Source organism: Monodelphis domestica, chromosome 6 (genome assembly GCF_027887165.1).
Source record: "Monodelphis domestica isolate mMonDom1 chromosome 6, mMonDom1.pri, whole genome shotgun sequence".
NCBI classification, from domain to species: domain Eukaryota; kingdom Metazoa; phylum Chordata; class Mammalia; order Didelphimorphia; family Didelphidae; genus Monodelphis; species Monodelphis domestica.
The window spans coordinates 51,426,572-51,439,995 of record NC_077232.1 but is presented as its reverse complement, the minus strand read 5'-3'; positions in this window follow the sequence as shown (position 1 = coordinate 51,439,995).

Genomic DNA, 13,424 nt, shown 5'->3' with positions numbered 1-13,424 from the left:
AACTGGTGGCAAAGGTTTTTGGGTCTCTTTTTGGACTTCCTTTTTGGAGCAGACGTGGCTCTTTCCATAATGTAGGTGAGGTCTTGTCTAGGCCTCTGGCCTAGGCACTTTTTCCTTACCCTGTATTTTCTTTAATCCTTAATAAACCTCTAAAAAATATAATACTCCTTGCAGAGAGAAACTAATTTCTACTTGCCTCAGTCTCCCCATATTCCTAAATTTTAACTGTTACACAGTGAAAGAAGGAGAATTGCTGGATCCAAACTGAGCCCTTTTCATATTGTTCCAGGCTGCCACCAGAAACCAACAAAAAAGTGAACAAACACGCTAATATGTTTACAGTGGTTGGAAATGTGCTGAGAGCATAGCTCCAAGGAAAGAACCTATAATGCCAAAGTGAAATAAACCCAGAAGGCCATTCCTAACCCCCTTTGTGGATTGTTGGTGGTTATTTTATCGATGTTCAGAAATGGTCTTTTGTGACCAATAACCAACAATTCACCCTGATTTCTGGCTCTGCTAAATTGCTTTTCTGGAATGCACATACTAGAAGGACTATTATCTACAACTGGCAATTTACTACAAAAAGAAAGGGGGAAAGCATCAACCGAAAGACCTCAGTCTACACACAAAGAAATGGATAGTTAAAATAGTAAAGAAAACATGGAATAGGTCAGTATGTGAAGACTTAAACTCTGGCTAACACAAGGGACTCCATGTTTGACCAGTTATTGAATATCCTATGGACAAGGAAATTTCTAACAGGAAAACTTTTTATTCCTTGCCTAAATATCCCTTGTGGGGGTTTGATGAGTAACATCTGGGCAAGGAATTCCTGATCATACTTGGTTTGGTAAACATGATTTAATTCAGGTATGAAAATTAAACGGTTTTATAATCATAATGTGCAGGTCCTCAAGAAGAATGGACAGTCCAGGATGCTTGTGGATTGACTCCTTTAAATTCTTCCTCCCACTTGGCCTCAGTGAATCTTGACAGAAATAACAATTAGATATCAAGACTGAGACCCAGAAAACTTTTGGAGGGATTACACTATGCTATCTCTGTGCATCCTGTGGGGCTATGGACTATGAGCCTGAGGAGCCACATTTTTACATGACTGTGAATTAAAAACAAAAACACCCCCTACTGTGGAATGAGCTCTTGCACTTCTTTCTCAATAACTCACCTCTAATCACATGGGAGAATTTTGCAGTCAATATAATTTTTTTTTTCTTAACAAACAAAGGATTGATTCACACAATGTTTTTTTTTTTGACTACTTTGCCTAGTTTTTTCTTCTTTTTTTCTTTCTTTAACTAATTAATTTAAAATATTTTCCCATGGTTAGATGATTCATGTTCGTTCCCTCCCCTCCTTCCTCCCCCTCCCATAGCCAATGCACAATTCAACTGGGTTTTGAAAGTATCATTGATCAAGACCTACTTCCATATTATTAATATTTGCAAAAGAGTAGTCATTTAGAGTCTACATTTCCAATCTACTTTGCCTATTTTAAATTGAAGACACTAAAATAAAAGTTCCACAGATCCATAATTTTGTAACTATTAAAGCTAAATTAAATTCTGATCCTTAATTCCCATAGAGTTTATTAATATTTAGTTGAATAAGAGAAGGCAGAGAGAGAGAGAAGGAAGCCTATTCTAAACTAGCCACATGGATACTCTCTGCCACCATCCTTTCACCTTATCTGAGTGAATAGAGAGAGAATACACTTCCTGAAACTCCTTCTTTTATTCCTTCCCTTTACCTCAGATCCATTATCTGATCCTTTCTTGGTCAATGTGCCTAGGGCACTGTCCTGTGACCCATGCTGGAGCACACTGACATGACATAGTACACAAAGTACCAGGAAGCAGGTAGGAGTCCAATATGTGATCCTGGAAGGGGGCTTCTTTCACACAACCCCCATTTTGGTCCTTTGGGAGACCAGCCTGCTAAATCTTTTCACTAATTTTTTTTGGAAATTAACATGTCAGGTCTCCCCAATGAATCATTCCATATATGTAGCTTATACCTCTAATGCTTCTCTTACTAGAGATGTATAAAATATTCCACTTTATGAAGATGGAATTACAACAATTTGGGAATGAGGGAAAGAAAACCAGGAGAGAGAAAACAAAAATTACTGATAGACATTGACAAAAAACCAATTAGGGGGCACTCTTGTTTGGCCCAAGAGTTTACGTTCAGAATAAATGACAGGTTCAACCTCCTTCAGTTCAGCTCTTTGAATCCCAAAGTCCACGCTGGATCATTTGATGTAGTGTGTGGTTTCTGTAGGTATCCTTATAACATCTTCTACAGAAAATCCATTTTCTTGACTTAGGGTATTAGCGATTTTCTTTCCTTAAAACTGCTTTAAAAGATTTTAAACTTTGGAATTGAGGATAATTATACAATCCCCCTGAGGAGGGTATTGAACAACAATAGAATCACCCTGGGATGGATGATTAAGTTATGGGGTACATGAATCAGTTCTCAAAAGAACCCCCCCCAAAAACAAATATAAGAGAAAAAAATAAATTCTGGATAATATATATAAACATGTATATATAATAAATAATATATGCATAAAATATATAACAAAATAATAAAATATATATGTAAATCCTATGTGCATAAAATTATGAGTAAAAGAATAAAATCATACCAAGTCCTTGAATCATCAGCAAATTCCAGTTAAAGTGACTCATGTCCTGCAAGTTGGCAGGACAATTGCAGCAATATTGCATTTATCTATCAGCAGCCAGGACTATAGAAAATTCCATAGTATAAAAGAGAAGGGGAAAGAGTCTGAGGTAAAAGGGATGTACAATTCCCTGATCTGATTTTACCTTCAATCTCAGGGAATGGGGAGTCAAAATGAAAGTCAAACTAAGTTATTTGTAGGGGCCTGGAACTGGGAAGTTCAAAATCTGAATTTGTCAAACAGCTGCTTCCTTGAACCTCAAAACAAGTCTTCTGTCTTGGCACAGATTCTCATCCATCCCACAGGGATTGCTGGTCTCCTTGACCTTGTGTGTCTTTGCACTGTGCAGCGGCTCTGTATTGAACTGTCTTAGCAAGAGGCTGAATTGGGTTCCAGCCTGATAGGACTGATTCCTGACTTCAATGGTCCTATTTTCATCTGGCCTTTATTTCTCAGAGAGCTTCTTTCTTTCCTTTCATGGCCCAAGATTACTTCTAAGTGGACTTTTTTCTCAAGAAGTTCCATTTCCTGTCCAAAAACACAAGCACAAATAAAATAGTAGCAACAGCATGGTGACCACCACTACCAAAATAGAAACACCACCTCTTACTTCATCCATTTCTCTAACTTTGGTTTTTAAATAGGAGAATATAGGGAAAAAGCACCTCACTTCTTTTCTTTTCTTAGCTTAGTCCTTAGTTCTCTGAATAATCTTGGATAAATCAACCTCTTCCACAATTCCAGTATCCTTATATACTAAATCAAGGAAATAAAAATCAATTTTGTGCTATCTATAGGATGAAATGAGCTAATTTATATAAAACACAGAAAAAATTAAAGGGCAAATATGGAAACTGTTAAGATTGGATTTCACTATCTCCTGATTGTAACAATGAAGGTACTTAGCTCTTCCTTTATAGTGAAGCTGGGATTGTAAGCTACCATCTATTTTTAGATTTTAACTACAAAAAGGTGTTAAGTAACTACAAAAGATGGACTTACCAAAACCGGTGTTATATAACCCCAAAAGATATAATCTAACCAGAGAAGCTGAGAACTAAAAGAGTGGGCAGTCCTGGAGAAAATCTAACCAAAGAAGGTGAGAACTAAAGAATGGACAGTCCTGGAGAAAAGCATCTACTGTGATTGGTAGACACAAAAATTTAGGGGTGGAGACATAAGAGAAAAAGGTCTTTAGAGGAAACAAAGACTGAAAGAGGACAGTCAGTCACCCAGGCTTGGAGTGAAGGATCAGTCACTCAGAGCTGAAAAGAAGATGGACGTTAAACAATTCAGAGATTTAAACATTCCTTCAGACAGTCCTGCACTGACTGAAAGGAGTGACTGGAAGACAGACCCTTGGGGAGACTGGAAGACAAACACCCAGACTTCTTTTTTAGACTGTCACATTTGGTGAGTGAAAGGCTGACTTAGTGGACCTTGCTTTCTCTTCCCCTGACTGAGGCTTAGAAATTCTGACTTATTGATCCTGCCTTTCTGGAAGTGTGAAGCCTCCAGGTAAGGCCCATCTTCTTGAAACTCTCTTCCCCTGACTGGGGCTTAGAGATTCTTACTGGTATCAGAAGAAGCCAGTTTTCTCTCTCTCTCATTCCTTAATATCTTCCTTCTATTGTAAATATCGTAAATAAACTACCATAAATTCCATTTACTTTATTAATTCATTTTGGGGTTTAGAAATTAAATCCCTGGTGACCACCTAATTATTCAGAGTCCAACCACAATTTTAACAAAAGTAAACATAGAAACAATGTTTTCTTCCCATTTCTTTTCTTTTTTAATTTGTACTTCCCTAAAATTAAATAAAAACATTAATAATTCATAGCTATTTTAAAAAGCAAAATTTACAGTAAAAATAAATTTTACTTTATCTGTATTGAGAGGAGTTCATGGCTTAAGAGGATGGGGATGGGGAGGGAGGGAATGTTATGGTCTGGAAGAGGAGTCCCTTTCCATAAAAACTGAGCATAATTACTCTTCTGGAATTCTTTATTTTTCTCTTTTCTGTCCCTTATCACCACTGAAACCTGTTTGAAATTCACTAGGCATAAGCTTTACAAGAAACCTGTCTAATAATTGTTTTTGTGTTTTAGAATTCCTCTTAAGTGGGAAATGCAATTATACTCATTTTACATACATTTCCTCAATCAGTGAAGAAAGGATATCCTCCTTTGCCTCTTCCTTACCTACAGAAAACTACCACCACTAGTTTGGATTGCTCTCTTTGAAGTTCCTCTAATTCCTCAGTTTTGAGCTCTCCCTTATGCTCCTGAACTAACATGTGGTCCTTTGTTTCAGTGGAAGCAGACATATGCTTCCCAAGATTGCAATACCCAGAAGTTCTAGCAAGCTCATCGGGTGCTCAGCAAGTGTTGAATAGTGTGACAATGTTTTTTCAAAATGTGTCAAATAAATTCAAGGTTTGAAATGGTTGAGTACTATGGATTGACTATATATTTCTTCTTTTTGCCCTGTTATTGATAAAAATCTTTTACGTATCATAATTACTTTAAGGATTTTGATTATTCTAAAGCACCTCAAATATTTCAAGCATTTTAGATATTTTAAATATTTCAAAGATCACCTTTCCAAGTGTGAATGTATTTAATTCAACTTTATTGAAAACAAGGGTTTTCACTTTACCTTTATGCTTCTCTTGAGTGTCAAATTTGTTTTACAAATTTTCTTTTCAACTCTGGTTTGTTGATCAGAAAACCCAGACATTATCTATTCAACTAAACATCAATTTTTTCCTCAGATGATTATTCTCAGTTTTGCTGGGTCTGTAATTCTCTCTTATAGTCCTAGATAATTTCCCTTTCAAAAATAATATTCCATAACTTTCATTCCTTTAATGTGGAAGTTTCTAGATTCTGTATAATTCTGACTGTGATTCTTTCATATTTGAATTATTTCCTTCTGGCTTCTTGTAGTACTATTTCCTTGGGAATTCTAGAATTTGCTTTTTAAAGTCCTAGAATATTTTATTTTGAGGTCTCTTTTAGGAAGTCAATGGTAGATTCTCTTAGTTTTCCCTGATGATTTCTTATAAAATGATTTCCTCTTTTTGATTGTGGCTTTCAGATATTTTGAAGATTCTTAAAATATCTCTCCTGCATCTTTTTTTAAGGTAAGTTGCTTATCCAGTGAGATATTTCAGATTTTCTTCCATTTTTTCACTTATTTGATTTTGACTTATTATTCCCTGATATCTCATAGGTTTATTAGCTTCGATTTGCTTGATTCTAATTTTTAGGGATTTTTCTCTACCTTGACTTTTTAGTGTTTCCTTTTCATTTTGTCTAAACCTACTCTTTAAGAAGTTGTTTTCTTAATTTTTTTGCCTCAATTTCCATTCTAATAATATTGTGGGAGTTGCTTTCTTCAGTGTTTTTTCCCCCTCCATTTCTATTTGTTCTAATCTTTAGGAAGTTGCTTTCTTCAGTGCATTTTTGTATGTCTATTTCATTTTGGTTTATTCTAGTTTTTGAGATTTAATTCTTCAATGTATTTTTTCCCAGTCATTTAGTCTTTTTTCTATTCTCTTATTATTTGACTTTTCAACTTCTTTTTAAGTTTTCCAAAGGATTATTCTGAAATTTGACATCCTTTAACGCTTTCTTTTGAAACTTCACATATTCCTTTTTCAGAATTGTCCTCTTCTGAACTTGTTTTTCGATCTTCCCTGTCATTAAAGTAACTTTCTAAAGTCAGATCAGATTTTTCTTTGTTTTTTTGCTCATTTTCCCCCTGTTCATCTGCTGAGGTTCTTCTCTGCTCCTGTGGGAGAGAGAGCACTGTTCTCAGATTGCCAAGTTTTATTTTTCTGGTATTTGGGGTAGGAATGGCTACCTTTGTTTCCCATAATTTTTGTTTGTTTGTTTTCTGTTTGTCTGTTGAGGGGGTTCATCCTACTGGCTTCTTGTGAGGAGGGTTATCACTATTTTGTCTAGCTTCATTCCACTCCCCATGCTTACAGTTTCTTAAATGTGCTATCGGCTGGCCTGGTTTCTGCTCTTCTCTTATGCTGTCCCAATCTTCCATATTGGAGCTTGTGCCCTTGATACCTTTACTACCAAGGTGAAATGGCTTAGGTTTCATTGATCTCCGACTCTGCCGCTTCATTGCATCAGATTCCATGGAAATACTTTCATTTCTTGTGCCTTTTGTCTTTGCTAATTTTGCTGAGTAGCTTGACTGAGTGGTTCCCCTATCTGTAGCTTTGCTACCTCAGGCTCTCAGCCACTATGTTGGAATTTTTTTATCTTGTGCTCACTCCACGTGGCTTAGCCTGAGCTTGTTCCTTCTATGCCACTTCATTGCCTCTAGTTCCATGGCAGCATGTTGAGCTGGTCCATGTTCTGGCAGGTCCTATAGATGCTCTCTCTTCTTCAGGTACTCTCTCTTCTTACCCAGTGAGAAAGAGGTTCCTTTGCCTTAAGGCTATTTATTTTCTCATCATATATGTGTGCATGGAGAGTTCACAAAAACAGCATCCTTTGCTCTGTCATTTTAGCTCCTAACATCCTGATTTTCTTTGGTTGGGCCTTTTCATGTAATGAAATAAAATAAAAATAGGGTAGACATGATTGTCCACTTTTCCCAAAGTGGATGCTAATTCTAAAATTGAGTTAATGTCAAAAGAGGGAAAAACAGTGACTTCTCCTTCTTCCTCTGCTTCTATATTCTGTTCTTAATATATCCCTTTGCTCCCTGCCCTGGTGCCCAGTCTTAGAGAAGTCTTGCTTGGTATGCTTTATATGCCATGAAATTCAGTTTAGTTTAGGACTTCATTATCACTAGAAACTGACTTTTGTCATAGGATCTTAGTATCAGAGAACATACAAGTTATTTAGTCTAGTCTGTCTTGATAACTCCATGGACCACAAACATGACATTTCAATTTCCAACAAAACCTCCCTAGCAATAAACCATTGCTACTCACAAAGCTGCCTCTTCTTATTAATTCATAACTTTAATTGCTACCAACAGTTCTTATTGGACTAATATACTGAAGAAGCTGGGCAATAATCATAAAAGAAAAATTTGAAACAGCTAAATGATCAAATAAATCAAGATAATAAAATTAGATTGTTTATATTATGTTAACAACTGAAACAGGCTAGCCATGAGGGTTGGCCTAGTTGATTATGAGAAATAGACACTAATAGTAAAAATAATAATAATAATCATGAAATAACTGATTCTATGTCCCAAAACAGATAAAACCTTGCAACATCATTGCCATCATCTTTATAATCTTCTTGGCAGCATGGTAGCAGAGTTTAAATACCTGGATTCAGATCATAGCTTTGTCATTTAATACCTATCTGACAAGTCATGTCTTCTTCTTGGATATCAATTTCCTCATGTCTCAAGTAAAAACCTTGAGCTAAATGATTTTCAAAGTTCCTTCTGTTTCCAATGCTATGATGGTTCTCACATTTATATAGTCTATTTAGGTTTGCCAAGTTATTTCTTCACAATGACTCCTCAAATCTGATAATCTGATCTCCATTTGCTAGAAAAGGTAACTGAGGCTGAAAGTGATTAAATGATCCACCCAGTCTTACAATAGCTAATGTTATTAATTAAATTAATCTATAAAGAGGTAAATTGTGAACCTTATTCTTGGACCTCATCTTGCATGTCACCATTGCCTTTAGTGCACACACATGCAAATGTACATACTCATATACACACATGCACACATACAAGTACCCAGATGTTCATACATAGGAATGCATGCAGTTATGTATAATGATCATTGTAAAAGACTAGATTTTTCTGACTTTCTACATTCTGTTAAAATATCTTCAGTGAATAATTAAATAATAAATCTATTAAATATAGCAAAATAATCTGTTAAGATATCATGTGATGTTAATAATTAAATAATAAATGAATAAATAACTAAAATTACATAAAAATTCAAAATCTAAAATTTCCCAAAAAAGCCATTTGTAGGAGAATAATGTTCTTTTTCTCATTTTCCTTTCTCAACCTCACCATCAACTTTCTTTAGATTGGCTATCTAAATTTATTGAATTCCCTTGAATTATTACCTTATCATCATTACTTCTCTTTATTCCTTATTCCTTATTATTCATTAATCCTTATTATTCCTTATAGAACATATTCCTTATTATTATTCCTTATAGAATATGATCAGACTGTATAATTAGAATTTGCTCCTCAGAAACTCTCTCAGCCAGCATTCCATGTTCCTTCTCACGTTCTGTGTTAACATAGAGAGGATATAAGTTTTGGATAGTTCTGCCCTCGCTCTTTCTTTTCTCCTGATTGTGGCTGGGAAAACTGGATTTTTACTTAGGCTTTTACTTTTATTCCTTTTATTTCTTCTACTTCAAGTGATTATTAATAAAATTCATAAATAATTGGAGTTATTGAATATTAATTTAAATTTTATAAGACATATTGACCACTGAATATCAGAATTGGAATGCGCCTCAGAGGTTGTTTAGTCTAATCCCTTCTTTTTATATATTAGAAAAATAAGTATCAGGCATGAAAAGACATGTCAAGTGTCATACAACTTGATTAATCAATTTATAAAAATAAAACAGGTATCCAGTATGGAGAAATGTAATAGGAAATTTGATTACTTCCCTCATGGAATTTGTAGTCTAAGTAGAAAGAAAAGAGATTTACACAAGAAAAGTAAATGATAGCATAAAATAGTATATAAATATTAAACATGCAGTATCTATCAGTAAAGAACTATAAAAGATAAGAAATAACTAATGTAATTATTGTGAGAGAGCTTGAGAAAAGGAAGGCCTTGAAAAATAGCTAAGCATTAGAGTGGCAAACTGAATTTATCATAACTGGTTATTTCTATAGCTCTTGAAGTTTGTGGAGCCTTTTTTATATATTATCACCCTAGATCTTCACAACAGTCTAAGAAGTAGGTACTACTGTGGTAATTATCTTCATATTTTAGGTAATAAGAAGGAGATATTTTAGGTAATAAGAAGGAGAACAGAAGACCTGTTCATGGTCACAAAGCTAGTAAGTATGGGAAGCTAGGATTTATTTTTAAATTCTGTGTTTTCCTAACTGAAAAGGGACTGATTAGAAGTAGTTGCCTTTTATGCAGAGAGCCTGTTGAATAGTAGGTGCTTAGTTAATGCTTGCTTGCTAGGATTCTATTCACTTGCACCATGTTGTCTGTGAAAATGCAAATCAAATTGATGGAATGAAGCAGGGAGAAGAAATAATGATTCTAGACCAAGAAAAAGCAAACCAACCATTTTTTTATTGCCATGGATTGACAAATTTTTCTAGCTCACTATTTCCAGGGATTGGTAAATGATATCTGACGAATTCTTATTCATAAATGTTTGGACTTGTTATTTTTCCCCTTTTTCCAGAGTACATATTGGCATAATTTTCAATAATCATTTTCTGACATTTTGAGATCCATGATCTCTCTCTCCCTCCCACATTTCCACTTTCTCTAAGACAATCCAGAATATGACATAGGCCGTACATCTGTTATTGTACAAAACATATTTCCTAGTTCATCATGTTGAGAAAGAAGATACATGTCACTTACTGTAGAGAATAATTCATGGAGGAAATAATATAAATATCTATTTGACTATTTATAGCTTCTAATAATGATGAGGAAAGTGGGTTGCATGCATTTATAGCATTTAGCTTTTTTTCTTGACTATGCCACCTGGAAAAGACCCATGGGAATGGAAAGAAGCTGGAAGTAAAGCAGCTCTTGTAGCCTCCTTTTACAGAGGTAAAAAGGAAAAAAAAAGAAAAGAAGAAAGAAAAATGAGTTTATTCTGTCCAGCCAAATACATAAAGCCTCATTTCAGGGCTAGAAGGATCCATCATTGTGTCAGGTCAGCTGCATCTCTACACACAGTATAGAATTGTGTACAATACTGATAGAAATGTCGGTAGAGAAGCCCAAGGAACAACTGAGATTAATGAACAGTAAAGGGGCTTGTCCATAAAATACAATTGCAACACATGGAAAGAGATAAACAATAAAAACAACCTAGGAAAGACTCAAAGTAATAAAGCTTTAAAATCCCAATTCTGACATTTGATGTTCCATTAATAACACAATAGCTGTTTGCACAAATACTTCAGCGATGAAGCATCACTCAGAAGCATCAGTTCTTATCACCAACCAGTTTATTAACAAGTGAATAATAACTTGCATCCTTCTCAGAATGGATAGGCTTCTTGATCTCTTTACATATAACAAAGATGGAGACTCTATTTTGATTAAGTATCTGAAGCAGTGGGAAGGCTAGAAAAATGATAGTTATCATTTCCTGAACACTTCTCCAAGTAGGTAGAAATTTACCAGCTAGGGTACCAGAGAATTAATGGTTCTGGCCCCATCCTCACTCATCCCCATTAGTAACTCTAGAGTAGAAAATAGAGGCATTTATGACTTCATAGTAGAGTGGACTGAAATTAGCTCTATATTTGTAGTAGAAGGACTTAGGTTTGAATTCTACCTCTGCCATTTCACAATTTCTCTTGGTTTTGTCAAAGAGGCATGCATGCAAAGGACATCATCTGTCAATCAAAATGAACATTTCTTTTGGAATGTTGCCAGGAAAATAGTTGGAGTCAAGCCAACAGTGAACTGGGCTTTGAAGAGTTTTTGGCTTTGGCTGGTGTCGCTGATGGTGGTGAAGAAGCTTTTTGTGTCTCTGGACTTGAATTAATCAAGTTGAAAGTTATCTGGATGGTTTGCAGGAGAAGAAGAAAGACAGTTGTCCTCATATCTCCCTGACTGACTTTGTGTCAAATTGTAACTGATTGCCATTTACCTCAATATCCTCCCAACCCTCATTTTAGAAAATAAGGAAACCTATCCCTCTTACCTTATCCTCCACCTTTCTTGTCTTCCCCAAATAAACCCTTAATCGAGTTAAAGAACAGAAAAGAGTATTTTCTCAAAAGCATCATAGTTCACACTGAGTGCAACTGAAGTAAGGGGAAGAGGAAACTGAAAGGCTTCTGAAGAGGGGAGGAAGGGAGGCTAGAAGAGGGAGGAAACTGGTGATGAGGGAGGAGGATAGGCAAAACATTGATCCATTAGTTATCCAGTATCTCTAAATATATATCCTCATAATATCTATCTATTACCGTTTCAGTCATTTACCTTTCATTTGATCAAATAAGCCTCTAAAGCTTCTTCCATCTCCAAAGCAGCAAACCTATGCCAGAAATTCTTAATAGCAGATTGTAAACTTCTCAAAATGAGAAATGCTTCATCTTTTCCTTGCAGCCTGGTTCCTCTCATCATTTCTGGCATGTATTAGGTAGTTAATAAAAGTTTGTTAGAATGACATAATGTCATTAGATGCTGTAGGATAAATGTGGAAATGAAACAGAAGACATTTCTATTTTTTTTTAATTCCTAATGGAAACAACTAACCATTGAATAAAGTCTAATGTTAATCTTTCTGATTTCTCTCATTTTCAAGAAGCCACTGAAGAGTGACTGAGGGTGACTTCCATTTGAATCTGTACCATTCAGAGGGCTCTACTTTCTAGCCTCAGGTCTCCTGTGGCTCATCTATGTCAAAGTGGTTGTTATATTTGCAGGCTTCCTGCTTCCCTGATTCTAAGCCATATCATAGCTCTACCTTTCTCAAACTTCTTGTCTCCAGAACCCAAATTATTCATTTGTTCCTGGCCAATCATGAATTTGAGATTTTGGGACTATTTGAGATGGAAGGGAACATGGATTAACTTGGGTCTAAAGCTTTCCGTCTTCAAATGGCCAGAGTTTTAAACTAATTGTCCAACGTTGCAGAACAAGTTATCTACAAAACCCTCGGAATACTGCTGCCCCATCGAATGAGCTGATCAACTACAATTTGCAGTATAACGTGTGTCTAGTTTAACCCTGATTATTACGATATTGTAGTATAAAATGTTTAATTGTTGTACCTTTTAATGGTTCATCTGGGTTCTTAGTGCTAATGATTTTGTATTTCATCCTGTTAGTGTCAAGAAAACATCTGTGTCCTGTTGTAAATTCATAAAAAGGATTCATTTGGGTATTCTGCCATGGAGCACATTGTCTTCCATAATGGAAAATCCTCTTTATTCCTTTCACTTGGAAGGGCCTTTGCTACCGTTTCTTGCTTTTTGGTCACCCTGATCCTAGATTTATTATTCTTTAAAAAACAGGAAGATGTATGTGTTGACCAAAAATTAACAAATAAAAACAATCCTGGATCCAAAAAAAGGTTCAAAATTTGGTTATGCCATATACACTGGTGGAATCTTCCCATAGCATATAGGCTGTTCTACATAACCTGGCATTAGTCCTACATTTGTCACCAGATGCTGAATTTGATTTGAATTGTCTTGTTTTTATCCCAGTATAATTAACATAGCTCCAAGTACAAAGCAAGTCATCCATAAATAATTTTGAAATTTAACAGATGATTTTAATAAAATCTCATCATCATCATCATCATCATCATCATCATCATCATCATAGTGAAGAAAATAAGAAAGAATCATTTAATATTTACATAGCACTTCTGGGTTTCCAAAGCACTTTGCAAATATTATCTCATTTTATATTCATAACAATCCTAGGAGGTGGATGCTGTTATTATCCCCATTTTCCTGTTTCAAACTAGAACAGAAATTAAATGGCTTGCCTAGGTTCACA